Raw genomic sequence first — 14,703 nt, forward strand, 5'->3', positions numbered from 1 at the left:
TACAGTAAATGTGAAACCAGAATGCCAGTGCCAGCCATTCTCATTCTCAAACTCCAATAAAAGGGAATGGAATTTCAGGAGAAGGAAAGTAGTTTAAATTGTCAACAAGTTGTGGACAGGAGGGTGCAGAATAGTGTCTGGAAGACTATAATCCTACTCTTTGGAAGAATCTAGGGATATTTATCTAGGTTTACAAAAGAGCAGGAGAATGAGTGCAAGGGTCAGTATGTCCATCCTTGTATTCTGGTTGATGCCAGCTTGCCTTTGCCATCATCTGATGCTATCTTTGTAGTGAAGCTTTTTATCCTTGGAATATAAAAAAACAGAAACAAGGGCAGGGTTAATTAAGCCTAGAAGGAAAAGAAAGAAAATGGGTGTGCTTATTTTGTGAGATGGAGAAAGACATACTATATTGTGACATCGAAAGAGAAGTTTCCCTGTAGATGTCTTTCACAAAAGCAACTTCCACAGAACTTTTATAGTCTCTCCCATGAAATCAAACTTTTGCCAAAAAAGACAAGTTTGGGGGGGATGGTAGATTTTTGCTTCTTCCCTCCAGCCTCCCACAATGTCATGTAACATTAAAGCAGTAGCTCAACCTGGTGCTACACTCCAAAGATTCCACTTTAGTCAATCAGCAAGTGAAAGCTGTTGTTCAGAGGGGAAAATGTTTCTATCCCTTTGGTAGTTAACAACAGAGAGATAAGTAGAAGAAAAAATATTACATATGTATAGGAATCTACATAGAAATGAGAATCCAAAGGTCAGTGATAATATAATAGCTCTCTCACAACCATAGCACCCAGAGTCCACCATGTTGGTCCTTTGTGCTCCCTCCCCACTTTGTGCTTGTCTCTTTCCCTTATCTTGCCCTCCAGTGCCTCAGTTCTATATCAACTTTTGAGGGTTAGCTTTTGAGTTTGGGTATAATCTGATTCTTTGTCTGGTTTCTCTATATTACACACGAAAGTTACACCATCCAGTATTTGTCTTTCTCCTTTGACTCATTTTGCTTAGCACAATCCCCACCAGCTCCATCAGATGTTGTTAATCAATGAAGTCATTGGGTGAGTTCCTGATACTTCTAAGTGATTACTATTAGTAGGAATGAGGAAATCTTTTATTTTTTTTAAGATTTATTTATTTATTTATACAAGAACTGGGGTACAGGCCAGATTCATGGGAGGGTGAGAGGATTCACTAGGGACAGAGCGGGGAACAGAACAGGCAGACTGGCCAAAATACACTGCGGAGAGGAGCAGCGGGCGAGTTAGGAGAGGTCTGCCGTGCCATGTGGGTAGCTCTCTGTCCGGGGTTCAAACTGGTGCTGCAGAGGCTGCAGACAGTTTCATAGATTGCATCTTAACCACTTGCGCCACCAGGGAGACCCAAAATCTTTTATTTTTATACAGAGAAAACAAATCCAAGTCAGAAAAGAATGCTAATAAATGTAGTAAAATTAACATTTATAGGTAAAACTAGGAGATAAAGCAGGCATGATGGCATTACTGTCTGTGAAATGTAATGTTACCTCAAACAGGAGCCTTCCTGGTGGTGCAAGGGTTAAGACTCGAATTATGAAGCAATCCGCAGCCACTGCAGCACAAGATCGATTCCCAGCTGGCCAGCGAGAAACCCATATGGCACAGCAGATCTCTCCTGACTCACCCGCTGCTCCCCTCAGCAATGTACTTTGGTCAATCTTCCTGTTCTGTTCCCCACTCTGTCTTTGGTGAATCCTCTCACCCAGCCTCCCCCAACCCCACCACACATACACACACACACTTCTGGCCTGTACCCCAGCTCCTGTATGCATAAATAAATAAATCTTTAAAAAATGTTACCTCAAATACATTCTCCATTATTCTGCTGTTTAATACAGAATAACTTTGTGTTATTCATCATAGTCCCTGCAAAGTTTCATCTCAGGTTCTCCATAATCATAATATTATTGAAATAGCTGATGGTTATAATTTTTGCCTGGCATAGCAATACTATTTTTCTCATGATTTTTTTTTGTCCTAGTGGAATTTTATATGATATTTTTTTAAATTGCTTTATTTTATAAAACTTCTAAAACTAGAAACAGAGAATAGTAGCAACATTGTAATATCTGGATTAACATAGCATGTAGGTACCCTACTCCCTAAGATGAGCTATTAAAGAATAATAAAACTTTAGAAGGGAAAAGACTAACTAAAAATAACAGATTTAAAATTATATTTTGAAGCCTGTTAATTTATCATATGGAGTAAAAATAAGCCAAAGGTAGGAAATGGAAACTCTACCATATACTCTGTGTTGTAGTAAACTTAATTATGCGGCACACCATAAAATGACAGTAATATTAGAGAGGAAAAGTAGCAATTTCAGATGTGCAATAACTGCTTTTTACAAGGATAGAAATTACATCAAGCACATATACCTATTCAGTCTAATACTGTTTTCTAGCAAGAGCCAGTGGGATTCACAGTAAAGGGGAGGGGAAGATTTAACTAAGCAGAGATGTGCTTAGTTCAGAAAAGGCTCATCTACAAAAACCAATGCTTGTAAGTGTGTTCATTTGCTAATACATAATAAGTATCTAATATAAAAATTCACATTTAATCTTCAAATGCATATATACACATATGCATGTAATAGCTTCAATCAAAACTATTATTAACGGATGGATTCTTAGCTCTAAAAGGGGCACTGAAATGTTTTTTTTATTACATCTGATCTATGTGTACATCATATAGAATGACTTTATGAAGATAGCATCCTATTATAAATTTAATAGAATGAATCTTAATGTTTCTGAGGAAGCTTTTATGTGATTGTGTCAAAAATCTTTCATTTAAAAATCTAAAAGATTATTATTGAGTTTTTATTTTAAATTGGAAGGATTATTGTTGACTTTCAGCCTTCCACTATTATTTTCGTTAATTTAAGGTATATTAACATAGTCATCTTGGTATGCTGGTATTGGGATTTTAGTTTATTACCAACCATGCCCTTGTTGGGTATTTGTCCCTTACAGTTTCTATAAAGAAGGTTTCTTGTCACACAAACATTTTTTAGAATGACAGCTCTTCCACTCATTATCTGTGTGACCGCGGGGAAATTCTCTACAATCCAATCTGTTTCCTCATCTACAAAATTGGTGTATTAATGCTTACAAGTTTTATAATTGTTATCCAGGGAGGAAATAATGCATATAAAATTTCTGCTAAATTATTAGGCATACATAGGCTGATAAAATGCTGATAGCTGTTATTTCTTCACGTACATGGTGTGGGACATACACACTAGACTGAATCCCTTACTTCAGCTTTCAATTTCTCTGTTAACCTTGGGTGAATCGGTCACTTTGGGGCATTGATAATATCACTTATTTTCATCAGATTATTGCAATATCTCCAGATTCTATTAAAGAGAATATGTGCTTTGATGCTACATATGTCAGATACTTATCATCTTTCAGAAAAAAAATAAATTAAAAGTGGCAATGAGTTGTATTTCAGGAAATAGAGAAGTATGGTTGTGGCATAAAAATATCACAGCTTGCTGAATAAAAATGGCACCTGGATGAAAACAAAATCAGTGTCTTTGAGGCTAAAGGAATTGGTTGACAGAGGATATATAAAAGGAAAGTGATTTCACTTCTGTGCTCAGGGAATAAAAGAGAGAAATGGCTTGTGAGCTCAAGAGGCAGGGGTCCACTGTCAACTTTGATAGGGCACAATGAATCATGTGATAATATTGAGTTAGTTATAATCATGTGATAATACTGAGAAGTAGGTATTGGTAATTGGATGAAGTCTGATGCTCACAGTTTCATTGGCAATAGGTTTCTATCAGCTGAAGCAAAAATGATATTCCTATTTGTTTGTCAATACCTAAAATTCTTTTGTCAGGAGTGAAAGTTTTTTCATGCACAATTAAAGTGGTAAAATAGTTTTATGTTTTTGAGTATGTTTCAAGATGATCTGTTAAGCAAGTACATCAATTATGCATCTACACATATGTAAGTCATATGTGTAGAAGCTGCTGGTTTTCTGTGTAAGTACACGCCTTCTGTCCATTCACCACTCATTGCTTTCTTACCTCCTACTGCTATGCATGTCCACCTAGATTCCCTTCTTTCTTCCCACACATTTGTCTGGAGGGGGACTGTTCATTTGTATTCTTAGGACATACTTGTCTAATGTCCGAGATTGTTAGGACTAAAGACAATATTCTTACATATTTTTAAAATAATCTTGGGGGAGATACTTGGTATAATGATAGACAAGTGAAATACTGGATGCTTTGTAAATAGAATCAAGTTCTCTCCAAATTTCAGGGTAAAATTCAAAATTTTCACTTAACTCTTAGGTCAGCAGTCACACATGCCACATGGCAAATGTATAGCAGTAAAAACAAGAATAATAGGATATCCTTCTCTGAAGGCACAGATTATGACAGAGACTAGTGAGGATGACTGAGACTATTTTTAATTGTCTAATTTGAACTTGAGCGTGTATTATGTTCTTGAGACGTGTTAATTCCAAGCTTACAACTCTGGAATGGTAGGTGATGTGTTACATCTTACAGAGAACTAAAAAAATCTTGAACATCAAAGATGAGAAAAAGATAAAAGGAATTCAAATTGCAAGAAAAGAAGTAAAATTATCACTATTTTCAGACAACATGATAATATACATAGAAAACTCTGAATACTACAGTAAAAAAAACTATTAGAAAAATAATTCCATACAGCAAATTAGAAAAAAATAATTCCATATAAAACGGTTTATAAAAGTCAATTACATTCCTATATGTAAGCAACAAACTAGAAAACAAAAAGAGAAAATCCCATTTACAATTGCATAAAAAAATTAAATACAAAGGTACAAATTAACAGAGAAGTTGAAAGGCCTGTACAATGAAAACTGTAAGAGAAAATATTAAAAGAAAATACAGTGAAATTGAAAGCTATTCCCTATTTATGGATTGGGGGAAATAGTATTGTCAAAATGCCTACCTTACCCAAAACAATCTTCAGGTTCAATGCAATCCCTATCAAAGTTCCAATGGCGTTCTTCAAGGAAATAGAGCAAATACTAATGAAATTTATATGGAAATCCAAAAGGCCCAGAATGGTCATAGCAATCCTGACAAATAAGAATGGAAGTATCACACTACAAGACTTCATATATTACTACAAAGCTATATAGTACTAACAACCATATGGTATTGGAATAAAAATAAACACAGAGATCAATGTCACAGAATTGAGAGTCAATAAGTAAACCCACAACATTATGGATAGTTAATCTATGATAAAAGAGTCAAGAATATACAGTGGAGAAAGGAAAGTCTCATCAACAAATGATATTAGAAAAACTGGATAATCATGCAAAAGAATAATGAAAAATCACTTCCTCATACCATATAAAAAATTAACTGAAAATGGATTTTAAAACTACATGTAAAACCTCTATCCATAAAATGTGTAAGAGAAACCATAGGCAAACGCTGACATCTGACAAGGGACTAATTTCCAACATCCATATAGATACATACAACTCAACAAAAAGTAAACAATGGAGGGCCTCCCAGATGGTCCAGGGGTTAAAGTCTCAGTGCTCTCAACATATTGTCAGCCACTGTGGTATGAGTTCGATCCCCAGCTGGCTAGGGAGCAACTCTCATGGCACAGCAGACTTCTCCTGCCTTACCCTCTGCTCCCCTCAGCAGTGTATTTCAGTAGATCCATTTGTTCTGCTTCCCACTATGTCTTGGTGAATCCTCTCACCCCCTTGCACCTCTGGCTTACACCCCAGTTCTTGTATGCATAAATAAATAAATCCTTAAAAAAAAAATCCCGAGGTTTAAAAAAAAAGTAAACAACCCAATCAAAAAGAAAAGCATAGATCAGCTGATAGTCAATAGGCACATGAAAAAATGTTCATTATCACTTATTGAAAATGAAAATCAAAACCACAATGAGATGCCATCTCAAATCTACAAACACAGTCTATATAAAAAAGACTAGAAACTATAAGTGTTGGTGGGGGTGTGGAGAAAAAGAGACATTTATACACTTGGTGGAAATGTGGATAAGTAGATGTACTGAAATACACTGCTGAGGAGAGCATAGGGCACAACCAGAGAGGTCTGCTGTGCCATGTAGGTCAGCTCCCTGCCCTGGGATCAAACTCTGGCTACAGTGGCTGACAATTGCTTGATAGCACTGACACTTTAACACCTGCACCACCAGGAGTCTCCCTCCCCCGCAAAAAAAAAATAATTTTCAAAAAACTTTTAATTTTTTAAAAACTACATTACTGATCATAATTCTTAAAAGATAGTCAATAGAAAGAGGTCAATGATATTCTGATACATTGTCATTTGAAACTGAGCTAGTACTTTTCAGATTAACAAAAAGCACCTATCACCAGCTGCATGAGTTCAAGGGAAAAAAATATAAGTTCCCAAGATTTCATTATTTTTTTCCATTTCTAGCCACTGTCTTATTAAGGTATAGCAGCACAGATGGTGTTGTGGTAAAGATACATAACACTATCAGGAGCTGTGACATATGGCACAAATCTGGCATTCCATGTTCCCACAAGTTTCAAGGTTAGGAAAGAATCTTGTCACTTTTCTGACATTCAATTAACTTCTTTACTTTGTCTTTATATTGTCTTTTATGAGATAATTTCAGCGGTTAACTCATTTCCAGAACTCTTCCTGTTTTCTATATTCCATTACTGTTGATCTAATAATGTTTTGAAGTATTTTTGTGTATTCCATGCCATTAGTATGTTCTAAAAGTTATTCAATTAAGAAGTGAATTATGCTTAAATGCATCAGAATAGCTTGGTAAAGGGCTCAACAAATATTTTTGCAAAGTCAGTTATTATACATTTCTTCTTATCTATGTGATTTTGTATATATTTTCTACTTGAGATAGTGATACAACTATACTTATTTTCATCAGTAACGTACAGGTTTGTTGGAGGGTACAAATAATTGGGCAACAAATTCAATCATCTTGTTCTACCCTGGGATCTTCTAGGCTGGCATATCATCAATAAGCAGACAGTTTGATAAGAGAAAAAAAAAGCCAAAAACTAGTTAAATAATAACATGTTTACCTCCTATGTATGTGGAGAGACCCATCAGGTCTGAGTAACTCACTCACATGACTTCAGAGAAATTTTAAACAGATCACCTAAGACAGAAGGACTTTGGAGAGAGAGAGGGGAAGTTAGTTAGGGAGATCACTGAAACTGAAATAGTAGACAAAGGTATGCAGATTAAGTTCAACCTTTCAACAAAAATCTATGAACCAAAGACACTTTTGGGGGGGGTGGCAGGAGGGGAGGGATTGGGGTCAAAATGGGGGGTTGCAATTGTATGGGGAATATAAAAATAAAATTTATTATTAAAAAAATAAAATAAAAGACATAAAGGAGATTAGGGCTTTCTGTTATAGTCCATTACAGAAATTTATATGTGAATTTTTTTCCAAAACAGACTCCTACATAGCCTTTAGAGTCCCTCCCGTGAAATTAATATTTCACTAAAAAAAGACATATTTTGGGGAGGAAATTTTTGTACCCCTCAAATTTATATCAGAACTTTTCCTCCTGGGACTATACATTATAAATATCATAGGAATATAATCTCAAAAATTGCAAGATAAAAAAAATCCTACTAAGAATGAAAGGCAGTAAATATTAATCATTAGGGAGAAAATTTTGTCTACCATAATACCCACATATAAATGAATATAAAATAATGGGCTCGCCTTCCAAAATTCTTCCTTTGAAATTCAGTAAGTTATTCATGTTCTCTCTCTCTTACTCTTTATCCAGATGCCTCTTTATCTTGGGATATAGAACCAGTCATCTTCCAGTGAAAAAGCTAATGAGAAAAATTTAAATGTGTTTCTGAATATAGGAGCTACTTAGTTCAACATGGCATGATAAAGGAGATTGATTGGTATACCTTTCCATAAAAGGCTGTATAATTTTTTTCTTTTAGTTGTAAAAAATAGAACTAAACATAAGGATTAAATGTGTTTTCAAAAATGAGCATCATTGAAATAGCAGTATAGAATTAAAATGTTTGCCCTCTGAACGTGTCTTTAGATCCACAAAGGTAAATGTTTACAAGGAGCTAGGACACATAAAATATCTTTTCAAATATGGCTGACACAACACAGATGCCTAGACAGACATGTTGTTTTTCAGTGGAAATTGAACAAGTCTGATATATTTTTGTGAATAACATAAGAATTTTAAATGAGAAGATAGTTAAGTATGACATATTTATAAAGCACATTACATATGTGTATTATGTGTGTATATATATATATATATATATCTCCACTTTTCTTTAAATTATAATCCATGCTTTAATGATCCCCTTACTGAGAAATTAAGTGATGACTTTTTGAACTTTGAATGTATGATTTAGCTCAAGATGTAATTTTCTCTCAATATTTTGAAAGCATTTCATCTATTTCTTTTGATTACCAGAATTTTTATTTGTTTTAATATTTTTTCTTTCCCAGTTAATGCCAATTGTGTCTTGTTTTTAAGGTTTTCAGTTTATCATTGAGGAGTTCAGTTTCTTTGTCATGTTCAGGTGGACATTTTAATTTATTTATCAGTAATTTATTCATTCGACATCTGAATTATACTTTGAATCACAATATCCATGCTTTTGCTTTATTCTGGGGGATTATCAACACTTAGGTTTTTCAAATAGTACTTCTAATCCATTCTCTCATTTTGCTTCTTCGTTGACATTTATCAAAGATAAGCTGAATCCTCCATTGTATACTCTATTTCTGTACATTTAAAAAATATTTATTTAGTTGTGCTTTAATCTGTGTTCAAAGTAAATTCCTCATTACCATTTTCTTGTTCAATAATTCTCTCCTGAACCATATCACTGTGTCCAGAATTTAGTCTGCTTACATTTTATATAATATATTTATTTTGTAATGATACATGCTTTTTAGTAAAATTCCACATTAGTGGCAGCTTGGGGAAAAATATTTTGTCTCTAAAAAAACGTCGGAACCTGAGTACCTGGTCTCTGGTATAAGCTCCAGTCCTGGCTCTGAAAATCCATCTTTGGGAGCCCTTTTAATCCCTCATACACCAGGAAAACAAACTCTTTTTGTCACTGATTTTGAACTTTCATCCTAGAAGACCAAAGGATTTTGGTCTCATAATAATACCTTATATTTATGAAAATGTCTGCCCAGCTTGTGAGAACTGCTATATATCTTTGCAGTTTCTTCTTTTCCTAGTTTATCTGGAGTGGTTGTATGTTTGGGACAGGGGTTGCATTATAGTGTTATTTTGCTCTCTTCTCAATAAGAATTCCCCTAATTCATCATTTCATCATTTGTGCTTGCATTTGTTTATGGTCTTGGAGGCATAAAACTATATTTCAGTATGTTGATAAAAAGAACAGAATTGGACTTAAGGTATAGTTACATATTATTAACGGAAGTCAAATGTATGTATAATAGATTGTATAGAGAATAGGAGGGGAAAGATTATATATGGCAGAAAGATGATACTTCATCACCTAGGTGCATCACCAAACTGAAGTCAAAGTGATTTTATTTAACTATCAATTGTAGGATCACATTCTAAGTGATGATTGAGTTCCAGTAAAACAACAGCATCTCTAACAAGAAATTTATGATAGATACCATCAGTATTATTGCTTTGTTTGTATTTAGGTTGTGAATGCTACTTTGATTACTTGAGTGCAAAAAGTTATACCATACACAATTTAACCTTGTTCTGAATGTTCTTAATTAACCAATACACTAAATGCACTGTTACATAAATACTAGTTATATTTCACTTTAAAGGGAAAAATGCCAACATTGAGTTATGTTAGATTTCTGATCTAAGCCTCATAAATTATGTGAGGTGGGTTCAATATTGATTTTTATCCCCACGTTCAGATGAGGAAATTAAGGAAATTGTCAAGTGATTGTCAAAAGGTCAAATAACTAGTAAGGAGTATTCAGGATATAAATCTGCTTGCAGAGCTCTGGCACTTAATGACAGGAAATGAATTTCTTTCATCAAAGTTTTAGCATGAACCCAATTCACATTTTTTTTTCTGCAAAGTTCTTGTACATTTTGGATTTAAGAATAAACTGTGATTACTCACACGATCAATAATGCATTAGCAGTCAAGGCTGCAAGTGCATTAGCCAACATAAGCATACACTGCTGTTCTATTTTTGATATGTACTTATTCGGGGACTTTTTTGTTTTGTTTTGAAAGTAACATTGATGTCATAAATGACTTTAATAAAATTGGTGTTCTCATAAAAAAAAAAAAAAAAAAAAAAAAAAAAAAAAAAAAAAAGAATAAACTGCACAAGATCGCAAACAGAAAGAGGGACAGATAAAACAACATATATACAAATTACAATATACATAAAATCATTAGGCCATGTCACTCAAAATATGTACCATGATAATCCTTAAAATTGTCTATGTGGTATGCTTCTCCAGTTTTGTTCTGGAACAAAGAATTTTTAGATACAAAGAAATTTTCAACTTTCCAAGAATAACCTTAGCAGTGGGAAAGTAGTGCGACCCAGCCTGTGGATATTTTAAAATGTTTTAAACAAAGGAGAGAGTGACATTCAGGATTCCTGAAATTAGATAATTGTAAAATTCTACTTTGGAAAATTTTATGATGATGGCAATATTGTTTGAGTAGAAAGTTAAAGTTTCATTAAATATGAAGCTAATACAATGATATTACAAACTCCTTTATGCCCATAAGTTTTGACTGCTATAACTAATTTAAAATGTAACTTTTCATTTTGGGGTTAAAAATGATTTTTACCTTATTTCAAATAAATTATTTGTCACATTTATAAGATTCTTTTATAGGGGAAGAAAATGTTCCTTGTTGCTTTCCCTAGTCCTTTTTTAATAAAGAAAATGATATACTTTTTGTAAAGTTCTGATAAAAGTCCTTCAGTGATAACTAATATTTGATGTTCTAAGACAGAAATTAAATGTTTAATATTTTAACATGTAAAATATTGTGTTATTTTTATGAGAAAAGTAGAGAAGAAATTGCTAGAAGTATAATCCTTCTTGCATATAACCATATAACCATTTATAGCATATAACCATTTATTGTAGTAAGTTTAAATACTTTTTATCATTAAGAGAAGGTAAAATCTAACTTAGAATTTTGATCTGAAAGCATTAATTTCAGATTTTAAATCATTGTTGCCACAAAACATTAACACACAACTATTAAAATAAAAATAAATTAAGATATATTCTTTTTTAAGATTTTATTTATTTATTTATTTTAATATTTTATTTATTTATATAAGAACCAGGGTACAGGTCAGAGGCATGGGAAGGTGAGAAAATTCACCAGAGACAGAGTGGGGAGCAGAAAAGGCAGACAGACCAAAGACATGGCTGAGGGGAGCAGTGGGCGTGACAGGAAAGTTCTGCCAGGCAATGTTTGTTATTTAGTTGTATAGGTTCCTTACGTATTTTGGATATTAACCTCTTATGAGATATGTGACATGCAAGTATTTTATCCTGTTCTTTATGTTTTTGTTTAATTGTATTTATTATTTCTTTTGTGGTGTCTGTCAAAAGATTATTTATTTATTTATTTATTATCGATTATTTATTTTCCTTTGTTTCTTGTGCTTTATTATCCTATCCCCAAAATCATTTTCAGTATTAATATCAAGGAATTTTGTCCCTGTTTTCTTCTCAGAATTTTAGTGTCAACTCTTATGTTCAGCTCTTAATCCATTTTGAGTTGATTTTTTAATTTATATATTTTTTACATCATTGTTCATTTTTACACAATGTTTGCTTTCTCCTCCACCTCCAGGTATAGTCTCCATAGAATTTCTTCCACCAATGTACCCATGCACCATCACCACAGCCCCCTGTGCTCCTCTCTTCCTCCCTCTGATCCCTCTCCCTCCTCCTCTCCTGCAGGATGTCTCTGGTTTGTAATTGTCTGTTTTTGTTTTGTTGTGTTTTGTATTGTTATTATTTTTTCCCCTGATGTCTTATTTGGGTCCCCTATATTTCTCCTATAAGTGAAACCACCTGATATTTTTCTTTTTCCTTCTGGTTTATTTCACTGACATAATTCCTTCTAGCTCCATCCATGTTGCTCCAAATGGCATACGTTTATCTTTTTTGATTGCTGAATAATATTCCATTGTGTATATATACCACATCTTCTTGATCCAGTCATCTATTTTTGGGTATGTGGGTTGTTTCCAGGTTTTACCTATTATAAATAGTGCTGCAGTAAACGTAGGGGTACAAGTATTCTTTTGAATCAATTTTTTTGTGTCCTTTGGGTAGATTCTTAGGAATGAAATTCCTGGGTCATATGGTAGCTCCATTTTTAGTAGACTGAGGAACCTGCAGACAGCTTTCCATAGTAGTTGATTTTTATGAGTAGGGTACAATAGATACTCAGTTTCATTTTTTGCAGAGATCATCCAATTTTCCCAACACCATTTCCTGAAGTCACTATCCTTTCCCATTGAATATTCTTACATTTCTTATCAAATATTACTGGGAGCTTATTTGGAACTCTCCATCCTGCTCTATTGATCCATATATCTCCTTTTATGCTTTGATTACTATAGCTTGGTAAGGTAGTTTGAAGTTAGGAAATGTGATACCTCCAGTTTTGTTCTTTCTGAGCATTGCTTTTGCTATTGAGAGTCTTTCCTGGATTCATACAAATTATAGGATTGATTTTTCTATTTCTGTGAAAATGCCATTGGAATTTTGATAACGACTGTATTAAGTCTATAGACAGCTTTGATTAGGATAAGACTAAACTTGTTGCTGAGAAATGAGACATGATAAAGGCATCTTAGTCAACCTTATTGCTCCAAGCTCCACTTCTTTTCACAGTTCCTTATGTAAATTTTTATTGACTATCTTATGAATATCCCATATGCATCTTAAGTGTTCAAATTAAACTTCTTAAACGTAATCTCCTTCCATTTCCTGCCCGTTATAAATGGTACTGATACCAAAATAAGTGAGCTCATCAGAAACTTTTTAAATTTCCTGGAATTATTTCTTACATTTCCTCAGCCAATAAACTCTGTCAATCTTGCTTTTAATAAATTCTTTAAACACTCATTCCAAAAGAGAGCATATTTCCTCACCCTCATTTTGCAATACCTTACAAATAGGTTCTGTTCCCAACCACCCTCATGATCTCCATGACATTAATATTTTCTGACAAGTAAAACAAGAAAAAAGGTTTTACTTTCCTACTTAAAATATTTTGATAGTCGTATTACTTGTAGAAGTAATTGTCACAGTGGGTGAGAGAATTTCTAGACAGTATGGAAAATATGGACATAGAATGATCCAGACTTCAAATACCATGTGTACTCTTCCTAAAGTAATCTTAACATCTGTGACTTAGCTTTCATTGCTTATCACATCCTTTCCATTTTAAAAAGAAAAGCATACCTCATACTTGTTTGGCATATTACATGAATGAGTATAAATGCAGTGCTGAACAAAAGATCATTCAAAATGTTGGTGCTATTTTCAGAAAGTGAATGCATCCAACGACCAGCTAACAAGTAACTGTTTGAGTCAGACAGTTTCCAATTTTTGGTATTCAATAAAATTCATCTGAAAGCCCACTACCAAAAAATTTAAAATACATTATTATGCGACTTTATAAGGATTTAAAAGAGTTGAATGCCAGAGTAAAACATAATTCTTCCTATATGCACTTACACATTAACAATCAAATTCTTATACTTGCATGTATTAAAAAAAAGCAAGATTTTATGTTTATTCCTACAATAACATGTTTATATTTGAGATATATGAACTAATTATGAAAATGTCTTATTATAGTTATAAAGGAAAATGTCTTATTACAGTTATTATAGGATACAGATCAAGTGAAATTTTATTTTGAGTAATTCTTGACTTGAAAACTGTAATGGTTTATATTGTGTAGTAATAATAACCATGCTATAAGGTCAGTCATCTATAGTCTTGTGGATGCAGGAATATTCTAAAATCAAATTTTATAATTTAAAATAGAGAATTATGACAGAAGAGAATGCAAAATTATACATATATAATGTCAGAAAAATAATTCCACATGGAAAATGTAATATAAATATAAATTCAATAGAACAATTAATGAAGTAAAGTTTTCAAGTTTTATTTATATATTTTTTAGATTTATTTTTTATTTACTTATGCATATAAGAACAGGGGTATAGGTCAGAGGTGCGGTGAGTGAGAAGATTCACCAGAGGCAGAGTGGAGAGGAGAACAGGTGGATACACTGAAATATACTGCTGAGGGGAGCTGCTGCCGAGACAGGAGAGGTCTGCTGTGCCGTGTGGGTCTGCCTCCAGGCTGGGGATCAAACTCATGCCATAGTGGCTGGCAATAGCTTGATAGTACTGACACCTTAACCCCTGAGCTACCAGAGAGGCCCCAAGTTTTCAACTTTAAAGAACTGTTTATACATTTTCAAAACAATTGATTTTCACATTAGCTATAGAAAGGAGAGTTCAGGGCCTCCCTGGTGGCACAAGGGGTTAAGCACAGCACCATGAAGCTATCTGCAGCCACTTTAGCATGAGTTCAATCCCTGGCCAGGGAGATACCCACATGGCAC

This window comes from Talpa europaea (genome assembly GCF_964194135.1).
Source record: "Talpa europaea genome assembly, chromosome: 9".
NCBI classification, from domain to species: Eukaryota; Metazoa; Chordata; class Mammalia; order Eulipotyphla; family Talpidae; genus Talpa; species Talpa europaea.